The following is a 24,880-nucleotide window of genomic DNA, read 5'->3' as shown; positions in this document are numbered from 1 at the left end:
GAGAAATTTCATTCATGTCTCTCTTTCAGCCCAATGCTTCTCCTTTTAGTATAACCAATGGTTGTCTTCCTTTCAGCAGGCTCCCACTCAACAGTTCCTCTGTGCGTTCCTATTTTCTCCAGTTTAAGAAATGATTTCCCATCTGGTGCCTTTTTAAATGCTTTGCTAAAGCCCAGCTAAATTAGATCTAACACATTTCCTTTGTCTTGAAAATCAGTAATCTTATAAAAATCCCACGAAGTTATTCTAAGGAAACCTATCTTTAGCGAACTCAAACCCTTTGGTAATTTTTTTTGTACATTCCCAGTTTATCTCCATGGCTTAAATTACTTCTTTTCTTTTTTTCCAAAATTTGTTCCAAAGTCTTCAGACATTTCAGGTCTAACTAGTAATTGTCAAATCTTTTATTCTTCTTCTTCTTAACTGAAGGCACTGAGTTTAATCCCATGAGTTAGTAGGCTTGTCATGAGTACCTGTGACTGTTCCTGTAGTTTCACATACCACTTCTGTCTGAATTCTGAATGAGATTACCTAGTTCCTCCCAAATAGAGAGGATTAGACTCTTAGATTTTTGCCGTTATTTCTAGTGTGGTTAAACCTCATTCCCACCGTCTGTCTTTGCCTTTCTCTTCAAAGTCATTACCTTTAATAAAATTTGATGTGCAGGCTCTGTAAGTGACTCTTTATCCAGCAGGTTCATAGATCCTTGCCCCATCCCTGGAGGCATTCAAGGCCAGGCTGGATGTGGCTCTGGGCAGCCTGGTCTGGTGGTTGGCGACCCTGCATATAGCAGGGGGGTTGAAGTTGGATGATCATTGTGGTCCTTTTCAACCCATGTGATTCTATGATTCTATCTATGATCCTTCTTTTTCACATGTTGCCAAGAATACGGCTCTGAGATCTTATTAGCACCAGAGATTCTAAGAATCCTTCAGCCTCTTCCCCATTCAAGGCATGGAGGCACACAGAGTGTTTACTTGGGCAGCTAGGGTGCTCAGAACACTTAGTCCATCAGAGTTTGCCCTTTTGAAATGCAGAACATTAGTTCCAACCTTACTTTTGTTTATCATTCCATTTAATGTAAACTGCATCAAAACACGATCATTTGAGCCAATGCTGTTTGGTCTCCTAAAATGTCTTCACTGCTTACCCAAACCAATGGAAAATTCCAGTCATTCTTTTAATATCTTTCCGTAATAAACACAACTGGATATATTATTTATAATTGTTTTCACCAGCTACTTAATTTCAGTGATGCCAGAATGGACAACAACCTTTTTAGAAGATGTTTTGTCTTGACTGTGTTTAGTAGAGAGGAATAGAGAGCCTGACAGGCAAGGAGAATCTTAAGCATAAGTAGAGATGATTGAAATTTGACTGTGACAAATTCCAGCATTTTCAGCCCAAATTAGGATGAAACAGAACCATATATATTAAAAGGGGAACATTTCCAGGTCAAATGAAGTGCTTGAAATGTTTCATTTTGTCTCAAATCCATTAGAACTGATTCAATAGTCTTTTCATTTGTTTTTCCCCTCTGGCATTTTGAATTTCAAAAAAAATCTGACCCGCTGGAGATGAAAATGACTTTAATATTAAATTTTCACATTTTGATTATTCCAATAAAGTTTTTTTTTTTTTTTTTTTTTAAGACTTTCTATACCGTTTCATTTAAATCACTGGATTAAAATATATGCTTACATTGTAAAAGAAAAGAAACAGGAACGTGAGATGCATGTGATCAGTCACAGCAAAGCAAACTGTGCAAACCACAGAAATGTTAGCTGAATTATTATCACTGTGATGTGGGGTTCTGCTGGGTGCATTTCCACAGTGCATGCTTCTGCTTTATAATCACTGCAAGTTTGGTGGCATGTTTCCTTAGAGGGAATGATGTCCCTTGACGCCGACATTATGCTGATGATGGTAGATTTTGAAGCCTTGTTGTCTCCGCAGAGAGAGGACGATCCTAATAAAGAGGCATCTGGGCTTTGTCTCTTTTCTTCTATTAAGATATGTCAGGTGAGGCTCTGGACAGCTGGATTGTGATGGTTTTGCCTCCAGGGTGTTTTGGCGTTGTGCGGTAAGAGCGTGTTGCTATCTCCAGGAGCCAGCAAATCTGAGAATATGTCTCAAGGATGAAACCTGGAGAAGTGCAAAGAATGATTTCATCTTGATTAATTACACAGTATTGATCCTCTGTGGAAAGAGCAATTATCCTAGACACTCTTCTCACTGAAACGAAAGCCACCGGGAAAGCCACTCTGATAAAGAGGATGAACGTTTTCCCTCTAAAGGGCTCAACTGGTTTTATCCTCAGGGTCTGCAGTGTTAAATTTAGATTCCAAGGGAAAAAAATGAGCTTCAGTGTAGATGTGCCCAGCTTATATCAAGTGCAGAAGAAGTTGCACAAAAAAAGTGGTAGGGTTAAAACTAGATTCCAGTAGGTAAAGTATGAAATCTAGCTTTGTGTGTCTTTTCATGAATGGCTTCATCCATTTCAAAACCTGCAGGCTGTCTGTTGAATATTATCATAATGAGGATGGCATTCTCCCTCACCTGTTGCCTTGCTGAGGAATGGGTATCTCCGTAGGCATTTCTCTGAAGGACGCCAGATTCTACCCTATGCATCAAGGAAATAAAGCTTCTTAACCAAGAACATGAAACTGTCATGTGCTAGCTACCTCACTGAGATCTGCTGACATTGTCTTCTGCTCTGATCTTGCAAGGAGATGCGCATCTTGAAATGTTTTTTTGGAAGTTCGGTTGTGTTAGTCTGTATTAAACTACACATTGTTTATGTCAGTATGTAGGTCTCAACTTCATTTTATGCTCAAATTTGAATCCATTCCTTTCCCTGATTTCTTCTCTCAATTTTTTTCACCAGACTGTGTTGTCTAAAAGGACACTCACCTCACTGAAGTAGGCAAAGCTTTAGAGGTAGAACCACCCCCTCTGTGTAGCTGCCTTTCTCTTTGAAGCCTTGCTGGTCACACAGGGTCTATACGGATCCCCTCAGGGATGTTGCCCTTGAGCTAGCTATCTCAGTACTCTTCTCTTTTTCCCTGTTGGTCTCTGGTATTAAGAATCAGTTTTGTTAGCCATTTTTCATATTAATAAATACAGATAGACTCTAGCTTGAGTTTTTTTTTTTTCTATAGCATAGCTTAGCCATAAGTTCTCTCACTGAACCCTTCCTGATCCTCTGTCTATTGAGATTTTATCCATACCCTACACCTTTCTTTTTCTCAGACAATGATCAGTATGGTATGCTTTGGGAAATCTCTCAGTCCTCTTTCAGTCACTGCCATGCCAGCCACATGAAGCACACTTTTTCCAAGAGCTGTTCCTGCTTTTTAGCAAACCAGATGTTCTGTTCTTCTGCTCAGACCCTGCAAACTACAAGTCCTAAACTACCATTCAGAGAAACGCACAGCTTTGGCGATGTCAGTGTCTCGTACTCAGCCACGGATGGGATTTGGAGGAAAACCATTTTCTAGATATGTATGGTGTCTGTAGATGGCTAGCTTTTGTAACAGCAAGCTGTATATCACAATATTTTCCACTTTTGTGAAGTGAGTGAAATGGCCAATGTGATCGTAATGCAAGCCATAAAAAGATCAAAGTTACAATGCTCTGCAACAGCATCATCCATTGAAATGTAGCTGGAGCTCACCGGAAAAAAAATGCTCTTGCAATATATAAGACATTAAAAATTCTGTTACATTACTCTTGCCACAAAGATTGTAATGAAAATGGGAAAAGGCACAAACGTAACCCATTCTCATTACAATCGTTAGATTGTAATCTTGTGCTCTCCTTCTCAAGAGAATGCTAAATGAGATTTTAAAGTATGGAAAATAAAGGAGCAAATAGAAACTGGAAAGCAAAAGAGGTGAGGCATGATAGACTGCTCCTGCATTCTTATGTTCTTTATTTTTGCAGTAAAGTAGGAGACTGTGGTATGATTTCAAAGGAAGATGAGTTCACATGAAGATATATTTCTTTTCTTTTTCTTTATTTCAAAAATATAGTATTTCAATAGTCTTATCTCTTTCATTCTCTTTAAAAAAAAAAAATAAAAAAATCGAAGATATAAAGTAACACTTCAGATATCTACATCAATACATTTGTTTTAACAGAGTAGAATTCACCCTTAATCATCATAGTAATAGCTGAAGGAAACACCTCCCAGTGAGAGAGAAGAATGGTGGGACTTAAGAGACTAGCAATTAAAAATCTGTCAGTCACAGGTTTGGATCTGGCCCTGATTAGACAGTGAATGAAAGTTGTTAATATTAGGTGATGGCTGTGGAAGGAAGTACCTGACCTCCTTCTAATCCCCGTGCCGGTGCTTAAATTACATGCTGTAGCTGTCACTTAGTGCTGCCACCGGCACTTCCAGTAGAAGACCAAGCATAAGTGAGTGCAAGAAGTGATCTAACCCATCTCCTTCCCTTTGAAGGCAGGACTTGAAGCAGCTGTGACAGGTACCCTCCCTGCCAAATCTGACTGGGCACAAAAGGCAGTGGTTGCCTCTCCTTGGACAGTGCGTCCGGGACCTCTCAGGACCTCTTAAAGTATTAAAAGAAAGAAAAAAGTCTAGTGATGATTCGGAGGCAGGAGCACAGCTAAGGCTCGATACCCAGCATTTAAGAGTCAGTGCAGGTGAGTGATCATTATGTGCTGGAGTTCAAAGGGCTCCTTTGTCACTGAGACCACAGCCTGGCAGAGTCCATGTGGCACTCACTCCACACAGCCCTGTAACAGTACATCCCCATGAGCATTATCACACCTCTCTAACAAAAGAAAGATCTTTCAGACAACAGATTAAAAGGTACAATAGCTCTAGCTTAACCCAAGGAGAAGGTAAGAAAGACCAAAGGCATCAGAAATAATTTAGTACTTTTCAGTTGTGCATCTTCTTGTTTGGTGCTAGATTTTCTCTTAACCCATGCTTTTGCTCACCCACTTCATTTTGTCTGGCTATGTTTTCCTGTTTTGTTTTTTTGTTCAGCTGCTGAGATCATGATGAGATCCAGTAAGCCCTCTCTTTCCCTCCAATCTTTCTCTGACCTTCCCCAAGGCAGCGGCTGTGGGATGCACTAAGTGAGGACAGGAGATGGAACTTGTCTCTGTAGACAAATTATCTGTCGTAGTTTCATGTAACCTTCTCTTACTCTAGGCTTAGTGCATATTCTCAGTAAAACAATTTTGCTCGTCTAAAATCTGTCAAGGAATTAAATAGGAATAAATTCGATATTTTCATGGGTTCATGCCAGAATAAACTTTCTCTGCCCTTCTTGACTCCAAACAGTCTCTAAAGGTATTTTCTGTATCTACATACAGTTGTTGGAGGTGAGGTGTCAATGATTTGACAAGCCGCCTATTTGAAAACCAAAGCTAATTTAAAGAATGTACATAAATCTTGCCTGTGACTTCAGAATGACTTGTAGATTTTTCTGTAATCTTGGTTAAAAATGTTTACATCTGCGATGATTTTTTGTTAGGGCGGTTGTATTAAATATTTTTAGATGAACCAAAATTCTTGAAAGCATGGAATTGCAATGGAATTCCTGACAGCAGTTCTATGTTAATGTCCAAGAGGTTTAGAGTACCGAGAAAAACCGGCATTAAGGCTGGCTGTACTGTGCGTGGCTTATGATAAATAGAGGACTTTTAATTTCCCAAGCATCCACTTCCTCTACCTCTACAACCCACAAAAATTAAAAATAAAAATTTCATTCTGAAGCTTAAAATTAATTTAGTTTCTGTTGTAGTGCTGTAATAAGCAGATCTAATTTAAACAGTCAGCAGTTCCTTCCATTGGACATTAATTTTTTAAAGTCTGCAAGTTAATCAACCTGTTTTATGGTGAAATGTGTTTTTACACCAAAACTCCTCATTATTTCTTTTTTATTTTTTCTGTTAAGTGTCTGGGATAAGTGAAAATAGCTTCGGAATATAAAAGAATCAATTAATGTTTCAGTACAGGGGAAAAAAATGGTTCCCCAAATGGGTAACTTTTGTTCGGTGCTGCAGACTGTTTCTCCCACAGCTGTCCTCACAGTGCGTTCTGTCAGTGCCACCTGTTAGCTAGACTGGCCTTTACAGGTATAATATATGATCAGAAAATGAAGAAAATCCTGATTTTTCTTTTTTCTTTTTTTAATGTTAATAGCCCCTCTGAAACGCAAAATTATTCCCAAGGATTTGGGAAGCTGCATGCGTGCATCTCTTAGAGAACAATCAGAGGGTGCAAGTCTCAGGTAATGGCATGTGCTGCATATGGGTAAAGTCGAGGCCTTCTGACAGGGAGATCATGCTCAAAGCCAGGCCTCGATCTGGGCCCAGTCTCTTTCATATTTCTTGGAGAACATGAGGATACTCGTGTCTGCTGTTCCGTGCTGGAGGAACAGAGGGGGGCAAATTCCTCATCACTTTAAGTAAGGTCTTGGCAAAGCCAATCAAGGACTGTGACATAGCGCAGGCCCTGAGAGCAGGGGGCTACATGCAGGTCCCTTTTCTTAAGCTAATACGAGCTTTAGAAGTAAGCAAGGAGCGTAAGCTTATCATTCGGGCTCTCTCCTTTGTTTTTACTTTATGCTTCAAAATTCAGCAAATGCAGTGCAGTTCCCTGGACCTTCAAGCCATCATCGCTTGTTTCTGCAAATCAGTGTGCACCACGATTTGTCTCAGCTGCCGCAATAACTATAATTCCAATCACAAGCAGCCACTTTAATGGGCTTCTTGTGCCCATTGGGAAGAGCTATCCCACATGCAGTCAGCTCCCAGCACCTAGAGAAAGCACAGTCTTTCTGCCACATTTTAAGGAGAACTGCAGTTCTGTGGTGACATTTGAGAGCTTTCATTATCTCGGCGCAGGGATCTCTGGGGCACACTCTGGTCTCTTAACATGTCCTTGTTTAACAGCACTCCTTACCTTTGGCTGCCTGCGTTCAGCTAACCAAGCGGTGGCAGAGATGTGTATAGTCCCTCTTAAATCATTCTGATTTTCCCAAGTCCCTCTGCAGTTTTTTGATGGAACATATGGCAATGTTATGTCTATTTGAAAAAGCCTTTGCATCATATGTTTATACAACTGCTCACTATCCCAAGACAAAAATTCTTTCCTGTTATTGCCCATTTGCTGACTAAAGAAATTATCCTCTTTATGTATTCTGGTACTTTACCTTGATACCTTACATGTTTAATTATGTAGTCCTCGGTCCATAATCCATATGATTCACTCACCATATAATACAACTCACATCAGTTTTACTTGTTTTAACCCTTGCCCTTCTGTTCATGCTTGCTTTTCTTTGTCAACCTTTTGTATCTATTTGGTTTTGGATCTCTGTCTGATTCCCATGAAACTTCATCTCCCCACTGACAAATCAGTCATCAAATCCAGTGGTACAGAACTGGACCCAAAGAACAAAAGCTGCTGATGGCTAAAGATCAGGCATTAAAAATGAAGCAATACATCCCCAACAAACGACAATTAAACAAACAAAGGAAAAACAAAGGAAATTCCAGTTTTGAACCATATGAAGGAATAGCACCAGAATGAAGAAAAAGGAGTTGGTTTTGAGGCTACAGAAATGAATAAATAGTGCTCTGTTAGGCTCTTTTTCCTTCTCCTTCTTTGTTGCTAGCCAGTGACTTCAGTCATCCATGGAATTTAGGGATTTCCACCATTTTCAGTGCAAAGTGAGTAGCACATAGGATTTTTCCATTCTTCAATTTCCAGATCAGCTAAGAAGGATAATGACTTTTCCCCACCCTAGGTTAGAGGTGGGTGGGACCACTAAAAACCTGGAATCATTTAAGTGTGGAAACATTTTTCCTCTGAGGTCTGATTTCAAAAAAAACAACAAACAACTAACCTGAACATAAAGCATATGGGTATTTTTTTCCTCAGAAGGATCAATGGAATAATTTTTAGAATAATGCTTAAAATGGGCTTTTACAATTGAAACCCATTCCCTTGAAATGCTTTCTACAACCACTGACTACTTCAGATGAAGTAACCTTATTTCAAAACATGCGGTATTGGGGAAATATAAGTCTAATACACTCTAGATCTACACATAATGGGTTCAAATTCTACTGGCCCTTTGTATCATGACACACTCAGTGCATCTTAATGGACATATCTAGGAACTCTGATCATTTTTTCAGGGTTTCTAGAAATTTAAAGGTTTTCTGTGTCTGCGCTATTATGAAAAGCATCTATTTGCATGATATTCTCAAGATCTACTGATATAACCATCCTCCTTATTTACAAGTTGATGATATCAAATCTTTCTTATTTTGCTTGATACCCTCTTATTTTAGAAAATAAGTCAACTGACAGGAATCAAGTGTGATATTTATATTTGATGTATCTTATCTCTCACACTAGGTATATTTGTCACCACACTTAAATAACATTTTTTTTTACCCACTGTAAATATTACTCGCAGTCCTCCTTCCAATGGTGTTTTTTTTTGTTTTGTTTTGTTTTTTGTTTTTTGTTTTTTGTTTTTTTTGGTGGTGGTGGTGGGGGGGGTGGAGGGTTTGTTCTTTTAAATGGTAATATCCATTGTTCATTTTTTTTCTTCCCCAAAAATGTGTGTTTTCAGAAGGTGGGGAGAGCTGCATGCTGACTGAGGTTTATTAAAATCATTCTGATAGCCAGGAACAGCATAGTAATAGCTGCAGTAAAATGCTACAGAAACATGATGTGAAGTGTATAGGTAGTCACACTAGCTCTGGTTTTACCAGAAGACGCTGAAAACGAAAAGTGGTACCAGGGCACACATTCATGGTAGCTCGGCTGACTGGAAGAAAAGGTTTTGTGGTGAGGTCCAGAGTGGTTTGCCTTACAGCTGCAATGGCTCAGATTGTTTTGCCCACAGCATCCACCCCATTAGCACTGCGTAGTACTCACTTTCTCTTGGCAGATATACAGTCCCATATGAAGGCAGATTGAGTGGCTCTGGAGGGTCTGGATAGAGAAGGGAGAATATAACCGTCCTGATTGACGTCTGGAAATGGCAGGAGGGTTAAACTTCCAGTACTTGTGGGGGATAAAGGGCCAAGGAATTTCAAATGATGATTTCAGACTCAGTCCTGGGAGCTACTCACTGTAGGTGGGCTTCTGCACTTGTGCCCAGCACAGTCACTGTTGGCCATGCGAAGAGGATGGTAGAAAGCAGTTTGGACACACAACACACATGAAAATGCCAGAACATTAATGTGTGCTGCTCTTCTGACTTGGCCCTTCACTCTTCCTTATTCTTGGGCTACAATACTATACAGCTTCTCCTAATTGACTTGATGGTCTTGCTGGAAAAAGTGAGTTGCAAACGCTTTTTTCTTCTCCTGAATTATTTACAGGTGGAAAATATCTGTCTTTCTGGATCTTACCCAAAAGGCACTAAAATGTTTCTTGCAGCCTCGTACTATGCTTTTCTCCGCTTTTCATTTGGCTAGCCAAAAAATTGTTTCAGTCTAATCTGAATCAAATATATTTTTTTTCCTTCTTCTTCTTCTTTTTTTTTTTTTTTCCTTCTGGTTTAGGGAAAGAATTATTTACACCACCCTACTTTTGATAGCAACCATATGTCTGGACTGCACTTGCAACAGACCTTGCAGTCCTACTTCTGGCAGCTGTCCTCAGGCCATAGTGGCTTTCCAAAGCACTCCTAAAAGGAGAAGGTGCTGTGGAGCTCTTTGCATGCCATGGGCACTTTTCAGCCTCCAACACATTACCTCATTTGCCACCACTGCCCACCAGCAGCAGTTGCAGCCAGGCATTTGATAAGCTGTGGCACAGGTGTAGTTTGGAAGCTTTTTCAAGGGCTATGATACTAAGATGGGTCAGAGATTAAAAAAGCAGGACTGCTGCGTGAGTTTGGCTGCCAGCTTCCCAGCTGGAAGCCCCTGCAGAGCTTGCCTGCAGCCCCTAGAGAAAGCTGTGATGCAGAAACTCAGCTTGCAAGGGAAAACTGAGGAACCTGCTGCTGTCCTGCCTGGGGCTCCCCAGGGAAGGCAGATAGTGCCAGGGAAAGGCAGGAGAGAATCACAGAATCATAGAATCATTGAATCATTAAGGTTGGAAAAGACCTCTAGGATCATCTAGTCCAACCAATCCAACCCCACCATGCCTACTAACCCATGTCCCTCAGTGCCACATCTACACGTTTCTTGAACATCTCCTTGAGCAGCCTGTTCCAGTGCCTCACCACTCTTTCTGAGAAGACGTTGCTCATAATATCCAACCTGAGCCTCACATCTTGTGCAACTTGAGTCTATTCCCTCTCATCTTATCACCTTTACCTGGGAGAATAGGCCGACCCCCACCTCATCACAACCTCCTTTCAGGGAGTTGTAGAGAGTGATGAGGTTTCCCCTCAGTCTCCTCTAGACTGAACAATCCCACAAGGAAGATGCAACCTCCAAGTTTGACAGGAGGCTCTGAGAGTGCCCTGCCAGTTTAAGGCCTTGCAGTGCAGAAGCTGGCAGGACCTGTCTTTTGCCACTGAGAACAGATATGATTTCTTCCAACTGGATAGTGTAAGTGGAGCAGGGCTCAGCAGCATGATTTCTGCCTTCTGCAAAGATGCTAAACGCAACCTAATGTGAGCTCCGCCTGTGGAAAATGAGATAGGAAGCTGCTCTGCAGATTTTTCATCAGCTGTGCAGATCAGAAAGGGAAATTTCACACAGTTTCCTCCTATTTCTAAAGCAGCAATATTTCAGCATTGTGCTTCAACCTGTAGTTCACCGCTGAGTGGTAGTTTCATGATTTTATGAGGCCTCAGACCACAGTGTCTTTAAATGTTCTATAAAATACACAGGTTAATCACCTGACCCCTGCAAACTTCTTGGAAGAAGTTGTATTGCATTAGCTAATGCATTGCAAACTCTTACTGGAGCTGCAGACAAACAGTTTACATGAGAAGTCAAGCCGTCAAACTTGTAGCTTTGCTAACTTTGCACAAAACAGGAAATAAAAAGCCCTTTAACCAGTGAAAACAAGATAAAACCACAAACTTGATGGCCTTTTCTGCAACCTCAATTGGACATTGCAGCTCTATGCCATAAGCTCAGAACAGAGGCTTTATCATCTTGGGTGTACTAGCATTGACCCATAACACAGAGTCTTAAATAAAAAGCAAACCATATTGTCAAAGCAAAAGTCAGTATCTCAGCAGGTCTGGCCTCAAGTGTATGAGTGTGAAGAGAGAAAACAAAGGCTCAGAATAAGGAGAAGGCTGAACAGGTCTGAAGGGAAAAAAAATCAAAAAATGAACAAAAATCAAGTCAAGAAAAATAACAGGGTGGAGCAGAAGTAAAAATACTTTGGACAGGAAAATCCCTGAGGATTCCAAAGTGCAAGGGAAAGAAGGCCTGACTCTTGCCTCGTCAGTACCTGGGTGGATGTGCTTGGTTGTGGCGGGACAAGGGCTTAGTGCCCTGATTGGAAAAGTCTATACAGAGGCCTTCCAGTGAGTAATCATAGTGGAGATGGTATTGGGGAAGATGTGAGCTGGTCTGTAATTGGTGGGAAGACTTTTCTGGAGCTTCTGTCTGTTGTAAGGAAAGCAGATATGAATGCAGATAGCCCAGGAAAACTCAGTCCTGGGGAGGGATACAGCATACACTTCTCTCCATCCATGCCCTGCTATATGGTTTGCTCCTGTCTCATGTCCTTTCCCTCCCAACAATGCAGTCAAGTCTTCCACAGGAAGACATTTTTCTTTCCATCCCTTTGTGCATCTCTATGAAAACCAGAAGGGACCCAACCTCCAGCCAATACTTGGAAAAATGTTGGCTCCTGAAGAGTTTCTCACAGCTCCATGAAGAGCTATCAGTGTTCGAACACTGGAAAACTGGAGGAGTGCTGAAATGCAGCCTGTGGAGAGTGAGGTTCGGTTCCTACTGTGGAAAACCCTTTGCCTGAGAAATATTCATTATTTTATACAACTGAAATGTGTTTTGACCCCATTCAAATAATTTCATGCTAGGATGCCTTGTTTCCTGTTTCAGTTTTTCTGTGGCAGTTTCATAAGAGTCATTAAGCTCACTTTAGAAGGGAGTTTATTGATCAGTGGAATGAGCTCACTCACACACACACACACACACACACACACATAGGCACACAAAGTAGTTGCATCCCTATGCGAAAACAATGGTCATTTACCTGCTTTGTGTATTTGCTGATATCTTTCCTTGCTTTGCCAGCTTCCCTGGTCAACCTGTTAGTTTATCTCTACATCCTCTATTTTTCCATGGTCAACCATGCCTGATGACACCTTTCTGTTGAATATTGGAGAACAATGAACAACTCCCTTTTTGTTTCCAGCTTCCAGGAGTTACTTATTCATGGCTTTTTATGTTTATGGAGATGTCACACATTGTGCTTTGATAGGTCATTTGCTCAGGTCCTGGTCTGTGATCTCTCTAGGGAAAACAGTGTGTGTAGATCTACCTGAAGTCTCACCTGCAAGTGACCCTCACAGGGAAGTAAGAATTGAAATACTAAACTTCCTAAGTTAGATAAGCCAGTTGGTACTGGAAGTGCTATATCAAACTAGATGGAAGGAAAACTAGAGGCCACGGAGGAGATCAGGCCTACTGAGTATCATATGATGCGTTACCACAGAGCTGTAGAGGGGGCTGCTATATAGGTCAATTGTCTTCGCCTTCTAAAACTCCTGCTAGTATTTCGATAAAAACAGCATTCATCCTGGGAATTTCCAAATTTCTGTGTCATATCTCTTCTCTAAACAGGCCAGCACTCCCTGTGCTTTCTGGTTGTGCATCCCACTTGGTACTCCTTTGTTGTCCCTCCCATGCTGCTACAGCTGCCTTTCCTGCCAGCTGGTCAAAATCCACTTCTGCCCAAGACAGAAATGCCGAATGTCTTAATGAGGAGATGGTTTCAGACTGGTGACACTTTTATTGATAAGCCAGAAACAGAAAAGATCTTCAAATTGTGTATCTAGCATGTTGTGCCATTAACATTCCCCATTGGGAGCCAACCACATGGTAAATCAATTTGCTCACACTCTGTAAGGAGTCCAAGATAAAAAGAAGAAGTTAAACTTTTCCTACCTTACCCTTGGTTCCCATTTCAGAATTTTTTGCAGATCACTGAATTGCAGAAAAGGGTTTCAGACAATGATGGGGTTCTGCTTTGGCTCAGGCATCCTCCCAAGAGAAAAATTTTGTGGTGTCCTGGTTTCCATTTTTCTACCAGATTTTGGTAAGGCATGTTTTGGTGAGCAACAGTTCCCATCCCTCCCCAGGTTATCCCATCAGTCTCTCGTTTTTACCTCCATTGGAGCCCACTGGCAGAGATCCCATACAGACTTGCTGTGGAAACACCTTCGTCCTTCCTCATCCCACTATAAATCTGTGACTGGTTTTCATCCAGCTCCAGACCTACCTGGGCTCACTATATGCAACCTGAGAGGTAGCATTGGCACAGGGAAGAAAACATTGGAAGCATACTGCTGGGGAGGGCAGAACTGCATAGGCCCAGTGCAGTTAAAGCAAGCTCAAGCTCATACAGTGGATGTGTGGGAAAGACACTCCAAACAAGGATAAAAGCATCATTATAGTGGTTGGGGAAAATTATTTGGAAAATAATCTTTCTCACATTCTCACATTTTTTTTAGTGCCCTCCATGTAATACCAGCCTGATGAAAAGAGAAGACAGACCTGAGAAAATGGCTCTTGTGTCGAAGTTGTTGATAATGGACAGATAAATAACCATGTTTCAGCTGCACCTAAGCCCTGGAAACACAAGCTGCTTGCACAAAACTGTTTCTTTTAGTAACTATTAATTTTGCATAGTGCACTCAGTAAAAGACAATAAGTGTTCACAAAGTTAAATATACTGTATTTATTTTTATTTATGAAAAAATCTTTGAAGATGTCTTTGCATTTGTAGGTCTGAGTTTTGCACAATCCATTGAAATGCTTGGCATCACAACCATAAAATATATATACTGAAGGTGATAAAATCCAGCCGTGCAGTACAGTAAAAATCTCCACAAAATATAAATAAAATGGACATATGAATCATAGTAAAATCTGTGCACCACTATGCTGCACAATCACATGCATTAGAGATATGCAGTAATCCTGGATGAAGCCCTCTGTAAAAGCACATGCTCTCTTCACAAGCAACGTAAAACAGAAAGGGAGAATACAACACAGCCCCATTGCTCTGATTTTGCAAAACTTAACCCACCATTGAGAACTCCTTTGCTCTGTAAAATTTTCTTCAGTTCAACAAACCAATCCCAGCAGTGTACACCAGGTTCCCCTTGTTGGCCTCACAAAGGTTGTGCAAAATTATGTAGATAGTATCAGGAGGCTTACGCTGCTCATCTTCCCCTGACTTGTGATGTCCACCACTCACAGCTTCCTATGTTTATGTTTCACCATCATGCTGCAAATGCCATCTGCAACTTGTGGGAAACATTTCTGGTCTCATGTCTCACTAATAGAATGCATTGCTGGAGTAGGAGAGAGGAACGTAAGGGAGGGTCTCCCAGAATGTTTGGGTTTCCAGAGTGGTTGCTAGAACAAAACAGCCCAGAGGTCCTACAGGTGCCAGTATTATTGGCCACTATGAAGGCCACATCGGTAATGGCAGGATCCATGCTGATCTAGTAAGCCTGTGGAAGCAACACAGGAAACTACTTATTTCAACTGATATTCATCAGTTGTTCTAAAATCATGATATAAGAGGGCAGAGAATAGACATACAGACTCTTCCATGTCTTTAGCAAAACCCAGGAGCCCTGCATCCCTTCCCAGTGGTCAACCTTTCAGTACAGTGCAGCTGTGCCTTCTGGACAGCAGCATGAGCTTCTTGTGATACTCACAGCATTCCATCCCGCAGCTTGTTAGCTGACAGTCAGTGCTCTTGCAGGTAAGGGCTCCCTGTGAGATTTTTTGTCAATGATCTCTGAAGTGAGCTCTGCACAGCCTTGCAGAGAATAGTTTTTAATGTGTTGAATTCTGGCTTCTGCTTTTGCTTACTTTGGAGGTGCAGCATCTCCTTAATCATAGCTTATTACTGCATAGATGATCCGGACCATGACCATCCACTGCCAGAAAAGACCTTGGAGAAGAGCAGCAGTGCTTGCCAAACTGTTTCATAGCAGCAGGAAAAATTCCGCAACACATATAGCAGTTTCCTGTCAGGATGTGGGATATAAATTACTTTGATGCTTCACCCAGGTTCTGTGGCTTGGAGAATTTCAGATAGAGATGCTCCACTGCTGGACAGAGGTAGGGTTTCTTTGTTCTACTTGTGCTTGGTTTCAGTGGCTTGTTTGGAACAGGTACAGAAATCTTGTTCCAGACAATTGGATACAGGTATGCTATAGGCCGCTCACTACAAGACAGACATTCAGGCCCTGTAGCGTGTTGAGAGAAGGGCAACAAAACTGTGTTCAGCCTGGAGAAGGGGAGGCTCAGGGGAGACCTTCTCGCTCTCTATAGCTCCCTAAAAGGAGGTTGTAGCGATATGGGGGTCAACTTCTCATCCCAGACAGAGGTGATGGCAGGAGAGGTAATGGCCTCAAGTTGTCTCAGGGGAGGTTCAGGATGGATATTAGGAAACATTCTGAGTGAAGAGGCAATGACAGAGGCTGCCCAGGGAGGTGGGGAAGTCATTGTCACCGCAGGTGTTCCAGAACCATGTGGATATGACACCGAGGGACATGGTTTAGTGGGTATGGTGGGGATTGGACTAGATGGTCTTAGTGTTTTTTTTCCAACCTTAATGATTCCGTGATTCTATGACTCTGTCATTATGTGTGGGGAGGGATATAGGCAAGGGGAGTGGAACAAAATTTGGAAAATGCCTCCAAAAATCCGCAAAAAGTTCAGCATGGAAAACCCCTCACCTTGAAAGTTGTTTGGAATTTAGGAAAACTTCCCATGATCTAAGTAAGCTGCAATGTGTGAATCAGTTAAAATGAGTTGTACCAAGTCCCAGCAAAGTGCAGTGATGATTTGGGGACACATTCCCTTTCAATAGCCAAGGGCAAATAAGTTGATGGGCATGTGTTTGAGCTTTAGCTCAGCTCTGCTGTGGGGCATTCTAGAGTTGTAATCCCTCTAAATTTCCTGGGTTATATATCCCTATATATTTCTCTTAGAAAGGGCAACGCAGGCCACTGGCATGATTCTCTGTCCCACTTTCTCCCTGCATAGAACACGGATAATGAACGGTTCTTAGTTCACTGGGGAGCCTGGAAAGGCCAGTTAATGTTTCCAAGGCTCTTTGAGAATAAAAAGGTCTGTATCAGTGCTAAGTGTTATTATTCATGTATTGTAATTCTAACCTATAAGGGACTCCACTTTAGTAGGAGATTCTCAGTTACTCAAGAAGCTGAAAGAAGGGTTTCATATTTCATCTTTTAGCTCTACACAGATTAACAGCACACACACACAGTTTCATCACAGGCATAAAGATAAAGGTGAAATCTACACCGGTGTTAGGCATCGCAGTGCATTGCCTTGATACAAAGAAACTCTGGTTTTCAACATCTGTGAAAGTTTTGCTGAAGATCTGTATAAAGACTTTTGTACCATCTGATAAATCAAGTGTTTGTGAGCTTGATCCTGCAATCCAAAATTTTCCATGGACATTACTAGAAGCTGGAGTAGTGCCCAAATTGGAAAGGCAAAGCGTAAGCATTTTATTATGCAACAAGTATTAAGCAAGGGAATGTATAAATATATAAAAGGTACAGAGTGGTTTCACGGAGGTCTTTTCACTTAGAACTTATTCATGTCTCTCCAGTAAGATCAGTGCCACAGTATGGCATGTGTAATTCTAAAAATCATAAAAATATCAAGCAGGGCCTTTTACAACGTATCATTCGTTTCTGACATATATTGCAGTTCTGGCAGTGACTTATATGTTACACATTTCCAAGATCACTGCTTCTGCTGTTTGGATTATGTTCTGCTCCCAGAGGAGATGACTGCATGTTAGAATCCTGCACCAGGTAGTGGAGGGAACAAAGGACAGAGCTTGCATACAAGCAGGGCATTGCCTTCCCAGCAACGAATGGGATTATTATTTCATTAAATCACGCGTGAGAAAATGGAATGCCCACTTTAAAAACAAAATGTGTTTTCATGTTTTTGAGAAGTCACTTTGATGCGTTACACAAGAAGATATACTTCTCTTCATAGAATCATAGATTCAGTAAGGTTGGAAAAGAGCTGCAAGATCATCTAGTTCAACTGTCACCCACTTGCCACCAATACTGCCCACTAAACCATGTCCCTTAGTACCACATATCCTTGTTTTTTGAACACTTCCAGGGATGGTAACTCCACCACCTCCCTTGGCAGGCTGTGCCAGCACCTGGTCACCCTTTCAGAAAAGAAATGTTTCCTAATATCCAACCTGAACCTCCCCTACCGCCTTGAGGTACCAACTTGAGGTCATTACCTCTTATCCAATCTCCATTACCTGGGATAAAAGGCCAACCTCCACCTCATCACAACTTCCTTTCAGAAATCTGTATAGAGCAGTAAGATCTTCCCTGAGCCTCCTCTTCTCCAAACTGAACAATCCCAGTTCCTTCAGCTGCTCTGCTTGTGCTCTTCACAGCTTCCTTGCCCTTCTCTGGACATGCTCCAGGTCCTCACTGTTTTCTTGTAGTGAGGGGCCCAAAACTGAACATAACACTTGAGGTGTGGCCTCATCAGTGCTGACTACAGAGGGATGATCTCCTCCATGGTCCTGCTGACTGCGCTATTTCTGATACAAGCCAGGATGCCGCTGGCCTTCTTGGACACCTGGGCACACTACTAGATCATGTTTAGCCAAGCACTGACCAACACCTCCAGATCCTTTTTCTCCATGCAGCTTTCCAGCCATTCTGCCCCAAGCCTGTAGTGTTGCCTGGGTTTGTTGTGTCCAAAGTGCAGGATCAGGTAGTTGGTCTTTTTGAACTTCATCCCATTGGCCTTAGCCCAGCTGTCCAGATTGTCCCTCTGTAGGGCCCTCCTACCCCCAGGCAGATCAACACTTCCTCCTAGCTTTTTGTCATCTGCAAACTTACTGAGGGTGTTCTTCCTAAGTATTTCCATCTAATAAATTTAATACCATAACAATGAGAAGAACAAACAGAAGTGTAAATTTTGGTTGCAGGGAACTATATTTTTCCTTGTTCTCTCCTGTTTTTACAAGTAGCAGAAAATCAATGGACGTTTATATATGAGGCAGATCCGAAGCACAGAAGCTCCCATCCTCCCCTCTTATATGAATAAATGAATTTATTTTCTGTGCTGACTGAACAAATGTGCTTTAAAACAATTATGTTTCAGTGGATTAGCCCCAACGCTTCTTTCTTGCAGCAGAGCCTTTCTGTCTTTCCCTGTATTTCCAAAGAGGAACAACTGATGGTATCTCCTATGCAAGCTCCCTGCATACCACCTTGTGAATGAAAGGGAAGACTGCAGCACAACTGGAAACGTCACCTACTACGATATCATTCATTTCTGGTTGAAATGTTAGAATATTTTTCTCCCTTCCCGTTTCCCAGACAGCAGCTCTGTTGTCCCAGATTTTGGCAATGCTGCTTACTGTTGCTCCTAGTATGGGTCTCACAGCCATCCACATTTTGAGGTAACATTTCAACGGTTCTCCATTTTTTAATGATGAACTGCTATAATTTTTTTTCTACTAATCTTAGTTGCAAAATTTCTAGCTTGCTTTAACCTATTTCAGAAATCAGGGCATTGAGTTAGCAAGCACAATAACTGTTCACTGTAAATGATTATGCTCTGTATGACTTTTCCCTATATCCTGAAACTATTTACATTATGAGCCACTGATTACTTATGGAAATATTCATGGTGCTTTCCTTCCACATGCAATGTAGAGACATCAGTAGGCTGGAAGGAAAGAACAACAGGGAACTCTTGAGAATGGACTTTTACATTTTCTAAGTGTCATCAAAACCCACTCTTAATCCTTGGCTGTTTTCTAATGGCTGCAGTTGGAGGATCATACATAGAGACAGGCTTCTGGGAAGCAAGAGTAACAATAACAGTACATATGGAGGAAGTGTGTTTGTGGAGTGGAACTCAGAACTCAGGATTCCTGGCTTTTGACCCCATTTTGGAGGTTACTGCAAGGATCACCAGTCCTGTTCTGCACAGAGAACATAGGATGCTTTCCATCAGGCAGATGAATGGAGTGGACACTGTGCATTCTGGTCTGGATTTCAACAAACAACACCTTCAGATAGCTTTTCAGATTTGGCTTTATTTGTATGTTGTTTCTAATGTGGAGGTTTGAGACAGTGTGCTTGTGAGAGCAGGAGAAAGGGAATGGCATGCTACCTAGGGACAGAGGAGCCCAACCTGCTTAAGAGGGAAATATTGCTGGAGAAACACAAATTGGTGCAAGCCACATCATTAGGAGAAAGTTGTCTATCATTAAGCACTACGTAGTGCACCCTCTGTGCCTGAAATAAGTCTCCAGGGGATATGCAATCATACTTGCCACACGAGTGGAAGTGCTGAGGATGAGGCACTGCACCGTCTGGGTGCCCACCTCCCACCTGAGTTAGCATCATTATGTACACGTTGGGCTGACTTCGCACGCTGAGGAGGAAGATAGCCTTGCCATTCTCTTTTACCATCTGGGTAATTTACTCTGTGAGTTTCATAGAGAGGGAATTCATTAATGCAGATATGCAGGCGATAATTATTCAGATGATGCTGTGGGAGGAAGCTGCACAGAATTTCTAGAGTGTATTCTGCTGATACCCTGCGTAGTGCTCTTCTGGGTGGCCTTGTCTGAATAAAATCATACCTAGAACCACCTTGACAACTTCCTACTAGGTCCCAGGTGGCAGCTGGTCCCGACCAACATCAACGGGAGCTGTTCTCAGTAGGTAGGGGCAGTATTAGAAGATTCCCAGTTAGCATCCGTCACAACAGAGAGGAAATCTGTGGGAAATGCTGATCATTTATATCAAAATTAATGAGGTTTTTCCTTTCTGAATACGAGGGCTGAGCTGTATGCTGACTTCAGGGAAAAGAAATCCATCCATGGATATCTCCTTTGCCTTCTTCAGTTATATATATATATATTCAAGGATCTTGTATAATTGATGACATTGCCTATTTGATAAAGGAATTTCCTGAGCAAAAAAATTCATTTTAATAGTAATTTTTGCCCATTAAACAAACTGTTGTTTTTTTCTGTCCTACATCTAAAGCCAAAATCACAGGACCAACAAAACAAATCAGCCTAATTTCACTGTGAACTTTTCTTTTGACATCTTACTATTTTTCAAAGAGAATAAATGTGTTGTTACATGACTGCTCTTTTCCAGACAGAAGAGGCAGCGAGATATTTTTGAAGCTCCTTAAATCAGAAGCTCTGGCTCTTTACAAAAGCATCCCCACAGGATATCAGGACTGTGTTTGGAAACATATGTGATAAAAAAAAATCAAACCATAAAAATGAACTGGGATCACCTTGTAATTGGGCAGAGAAGACTTCCTGCTGCCATCTGTATTTTTCTTAAAAGCTGAGGCTTCTGCATTTCTCACCTTTTGCTGCGAGAGATTGTACACAAAATCTCTGATTGCCAAGCAAATCAAAGCCAAGGGGGAGACCCCCTGTTTGGAAGAGACCATCCCCCTCCTATATTCCCTTTTACTGATGTTATGTGGGGAAAATTAGATGTACAGAATGAATCAAAAGTCGTTGTAAAAAAAAAAAATAAAATAAAAACACCACCATTGGAACAGAGCTATATGGAGGACCCAGAGGAGATCTTAGAGTGCATCGGTTTCCATGTAGAGCAGCAAGCTAATAGGCAGTTCATTGAAGCTAAAGTATAACATAAAACACAAAATTACACAGAAACTGGCTTAAAATATAATAAAAAATAATTAAAAATCATGTAGGAAAGTGAAGCATCAACATTTGATGTAAATACAGATGCAGAAAGTGCAATTTGTCATTTAAATGCATGATAAAGTTGAAAATGGTAACAAAATTTGTAGAGTTTTATTCTTCTTTTTTCAAAAATTTTGAGAAGGCCCCAAAGGTTCCAGCAACTTTCCATTCTCTTCTGTCAGAAAGTGATTTCTGTTTTATGCAACTACCAGAATTTTTAAGAAAAAAATACTTCATAATTCAAGATCAAAAAAGTAGAAAAAAACTTGCAGTCATTAGTAGTATATCCTAGCCTTCAAATGTTAAACATGCCATGGAGACACCCTCGTGTTTCCACAAGTGAAGCAGGAGCCAGACTTCCATTTTCTCTTGTCCACAGCATTTCACTCTTAGTGAAATGAAATTCCAGCATTATTGGAATCTTGTGGCAAAACTATTAATTTTTTTGAAAGATGTAAGACAAATTGAACAAGATACCGAGAGAATTCAGAAGTCAAAAATAGGCAGCATTTGTCCCTTCTCGGAAATTATTCTCCAATTATCCGTAGCCAGAAATATTTAAAACAGCATATCCCAGCAACCTGTTAATCGCATTAATATTTTATTTTCCTTTCATGGACTGGCACCTGAGATCAGCTCATTGAGAGCATGATGGAAACATTTAGGTTGCAAACTTTTCGAGGATGAAGCATTTTTCTGTTTTGGGGACAACTACACAAGGTCAGTACTAAATCTAGCCTTGTAGAATTGACAGTGACCTTCGTATGCAAGTGTTTGTCTATATTGGTCTTTGAGTTCAAACACAGTGTGAAAGTGTATAAGAATTTGTGCATGTGTGCACGTATATGTCTGTATTTCAAACTGATATTCTGTTGTATTTCTGTAAGTATATGTATATGTATATATACATATGTCAGATATGAGTTGAGAAGAAGACATTCTCAGTCTGATGGAAGCAGTATGCGGCAAGGTGAATTCAATGCCAAGCCCTTCCCAGGCTCCTGCATTCTCAGTACACATATGTAGATTTCCCATATCAGGAGGAGCAATTCTCTGTAATGTAGAAATGTTGCAATTCTAAACCTTGGCAGGAGTATTTTCTCTCGTTTCCTGTTGAAACACCTCATCTTCCAGCAACATGTCACATACATGGGAAGCACAACAGAGGAATTGTCACACTCCTTAGTGTGGCCAACATACCTGTTTTCCCAAATTCAGAGGAAGTATTATTGGCAAAACCTAGAAAATGTGGCCTTCTGAGTGAAAAAAGGCATTTATTTTATACACATAGGTACGTTACAAACATTCATATTGCCATAGTGCCCAAACCCAAAACAAGCATCAGGATTCTACAGTGCAAAATACGGCACAAGCTTAGATATAAGTGAGGTAGAGCTGACTACTGTTGATGTCTACATTAGGAAAGGCTTGAAAGCCAACAGAGCTACTTTATTGCAATCTACATATTTTAAAAATAGCTTGTTTAATTGCTGATAAAAGCAGGGGTCAGCTTTCTCTGAAAAGCGGGAGGTGCATTCCTTTAAATACCTGCAGTTATTTTGAGAACATGGGTGATTAAAATTTAGCAACTCTGCGATTTCAAAACAAATTGGAACTAAAGGACAAATAAAAAATATTATGTCACTTGCTCTGAAGTTCTTTTGTGTCCTTTTCTTCTTTCTATGTCCACTTTTATTCCACTGCTATTTAATATTCTGGTTTTTAACTCTCTTTGCTCCAAGCTTGGTTCAAGTTTTCATCATCCAAAATAAAAGATCTCATGAATAACCACGTGTTAGGCTATATACCTATCTGCTTATCAACCTACCTATCTACTGTACCTATCTACGCACACATGAAACACGTGAAAGCTTGCACTTTACATAGTATTTGAATGTATGTCCTAATTTTAACTACTATTATAATAATTTTCCCAATAAGATTTGGGAAGATGTATCCAATTACAAAAATAGGAATAAAACTGAGAACCATCAAGAAAACATGTATTTAATGGCTTTAACTTCTCATATTGTTTAAACATGTGCATGATTTCCTCTTCTATGAGTGCCTGAAAGGAAGCCAAAACCCACCAGCTAAAAGAGGTAAGCAAAGAAACATGAATACACATAAGCAGAAAACAATATATTAGTGGGAAGAAGAAAAAAATATTCAGGTTTAATTGATAGCTATTGAGGCTTCTGCCTCTTTACTTAAGAAAGATTAAAAAAAATGCATCTCAATGGAATTTTCAGTTATTAATGAAGGTTTTGAAAATTTCCAGGGAAGAAAAGATGCTAACTACAAAAGCTTAGAATGTGGACCCTAGTTCTGCCACAACCTGCTCACGTTCGACATCACCTTCATCTGTGAATCTCAGTGGTGTTCAATTTTGAGGAAATGGCTAGAACAGGCTGCCCAGGGGCATGGTGAAGACATCATTCCTGGAGGTGTTCAAGAAACATGGAGATGTGGCACTGAGAGACATGGTTAGTAGGCATGGTGGAGTTGGGCTGACAGTTGGACTACATGATCTTAGAGGTTTTTTCCAATCTTAATGATTCTATGATTCTGTGAAAAGTAGAACCATTCTGTGCACTGGATAATCCTATTGCATAAAACACTAAGGGAATATGTAGAACTGGGTAAAAAAAAAGATTGATTCATGTTCACGGCCACTGGTGTATTTTGTGTAAGGACATTTTGGAACTATTACGGAAGGTATTTGTAAGTTCTGATAGACATCTTATAAATAAAGAGCCAGTCTTTTCTCTCATCTTTTTTTTTTTTTGGTTTAACTAGGAGCAATGTGGTAACATTTTGTGCCCACACCTTGCACACTGCAGCCCTGTAGGAGAGGACAGCATGTGACACCACTAGGAGTAGGCAAAGAGTAACGAGTCTGTCTGAACAGGGCCGCAACACAATTGCATAGAATTAGTTTTTAATTATTTCTATCTAATTAAAATAGAATACACACTGAGCAGTAAACAAGGGCTGTCTGTCACTTATATCCAATCGAGAATTCAAGCAACCATGTTGTTTTACGTCACAGGTGGTTTACAGCGAGGAAGAGATGCCTCCTCTTCATTCCTTCATATCTTAGTTCTCCATCTCTGTGACCTGCAGTAGCCTTCAGCCAGTTTGAGGGTTTGGAGAGGGAAGGAAAAGAATTGAAAATACTGTGATATTAATCAAACTGTGAAGATATGTGCAGCAGGACAGCATATTGTTTTTTAAGATGACCGTAGCAACGTGATGGTTTTTGATCACAAAGTTGGTTGAGAAAGAATAAATATAGATATGACTACGTAAAAACAAACAAACAGACAAACAAAAACAACAACAAAACAGGGTTAAAATTGATCAGCATCTTAAAGGGAGTATGACAGTGGTGGAATCCCAAGAACATGCTGCTGAGGTTTGCTGAGGTGCAAAATTATGTTAGGTAGTAAAAATATGCGGAACATATGGATTCTCAAAATGGAAAAAAAAAAAGGAGTCACCGAATGAAAAAGTCAGGCAACAATTGTCTAACAAATAGAAGGAAAGAAATCAAAGTCACATGATTTTGAAGCTGTAAGTAATACATAGGTCCTAAATGTGACAGGATAAACTCACAGAAGAAACATTTGTGAAAGGCCCTGTATCACAAGAAGTGCAACTCCTCAGCTTGAGGACTTCCAGGCTGTATCTAAATCCCATTTTTATCAGTGAACGTAAAGCTAAGGGACATCTCAGACTAACGTACTTGAGCTCATCCTAAAGAAAAGTCTTTTCACCAGGAGACTTATTTCTGTGGGGATGCTGCAGACAGTGTTTTGTGGGGGGAGCTGCAGACCTGCAGATGCTTCAAAGATTTGTGCCACACTTCAGCATGAGAGAGCTGCACATCTGACATACCTGCCAGTCTATTTACAGGGCTAC

At 40.8% G+C, this 24,880-nt stretch overlaps 1 long non-coding RNA gene across 1 annotated transcript; it reads left to right on the top strand.

The window, feature by feature from the left end:
* Positions 1-21,583: 21,583 nt before the first annotated feature.
* LOC149918568 (uncharacterized) lies at positions 21,584-24,200 on the top strand. The gene is made up of 3 exons (XR_016465572.1): positions 21,584-21,676; positions 23,238-23,442; positions 24,009-24,200. It is a non-coding gene; the product is annotated as an uncharacterized LOC149918568 (long non-coding RNA).
* The last annotated feature ends 680 nt before the right edge of the window (positions 24,201-24,880 follow it).

Source organism: Phasianus colchicus, chromosome 3 (genome assembly GCF_987193195.1).
Source record: "Phasianus colchicus chromosome 3, bPhaCol1.hap1.1, whole genome shotgun sequence".
In the NCBI taxonomy this organism is placed as follows: Eukaryota; Metazoa; Chordata; class Aves; order Galliformes; family Phasianidae; genus Phasianus; species Phasianus colchicus.
The sequence above is the reverse complement of the archived record's forward strand: the minus strand, read 5'-3'. Positions and strand labels throughout refer to the sequence as shown.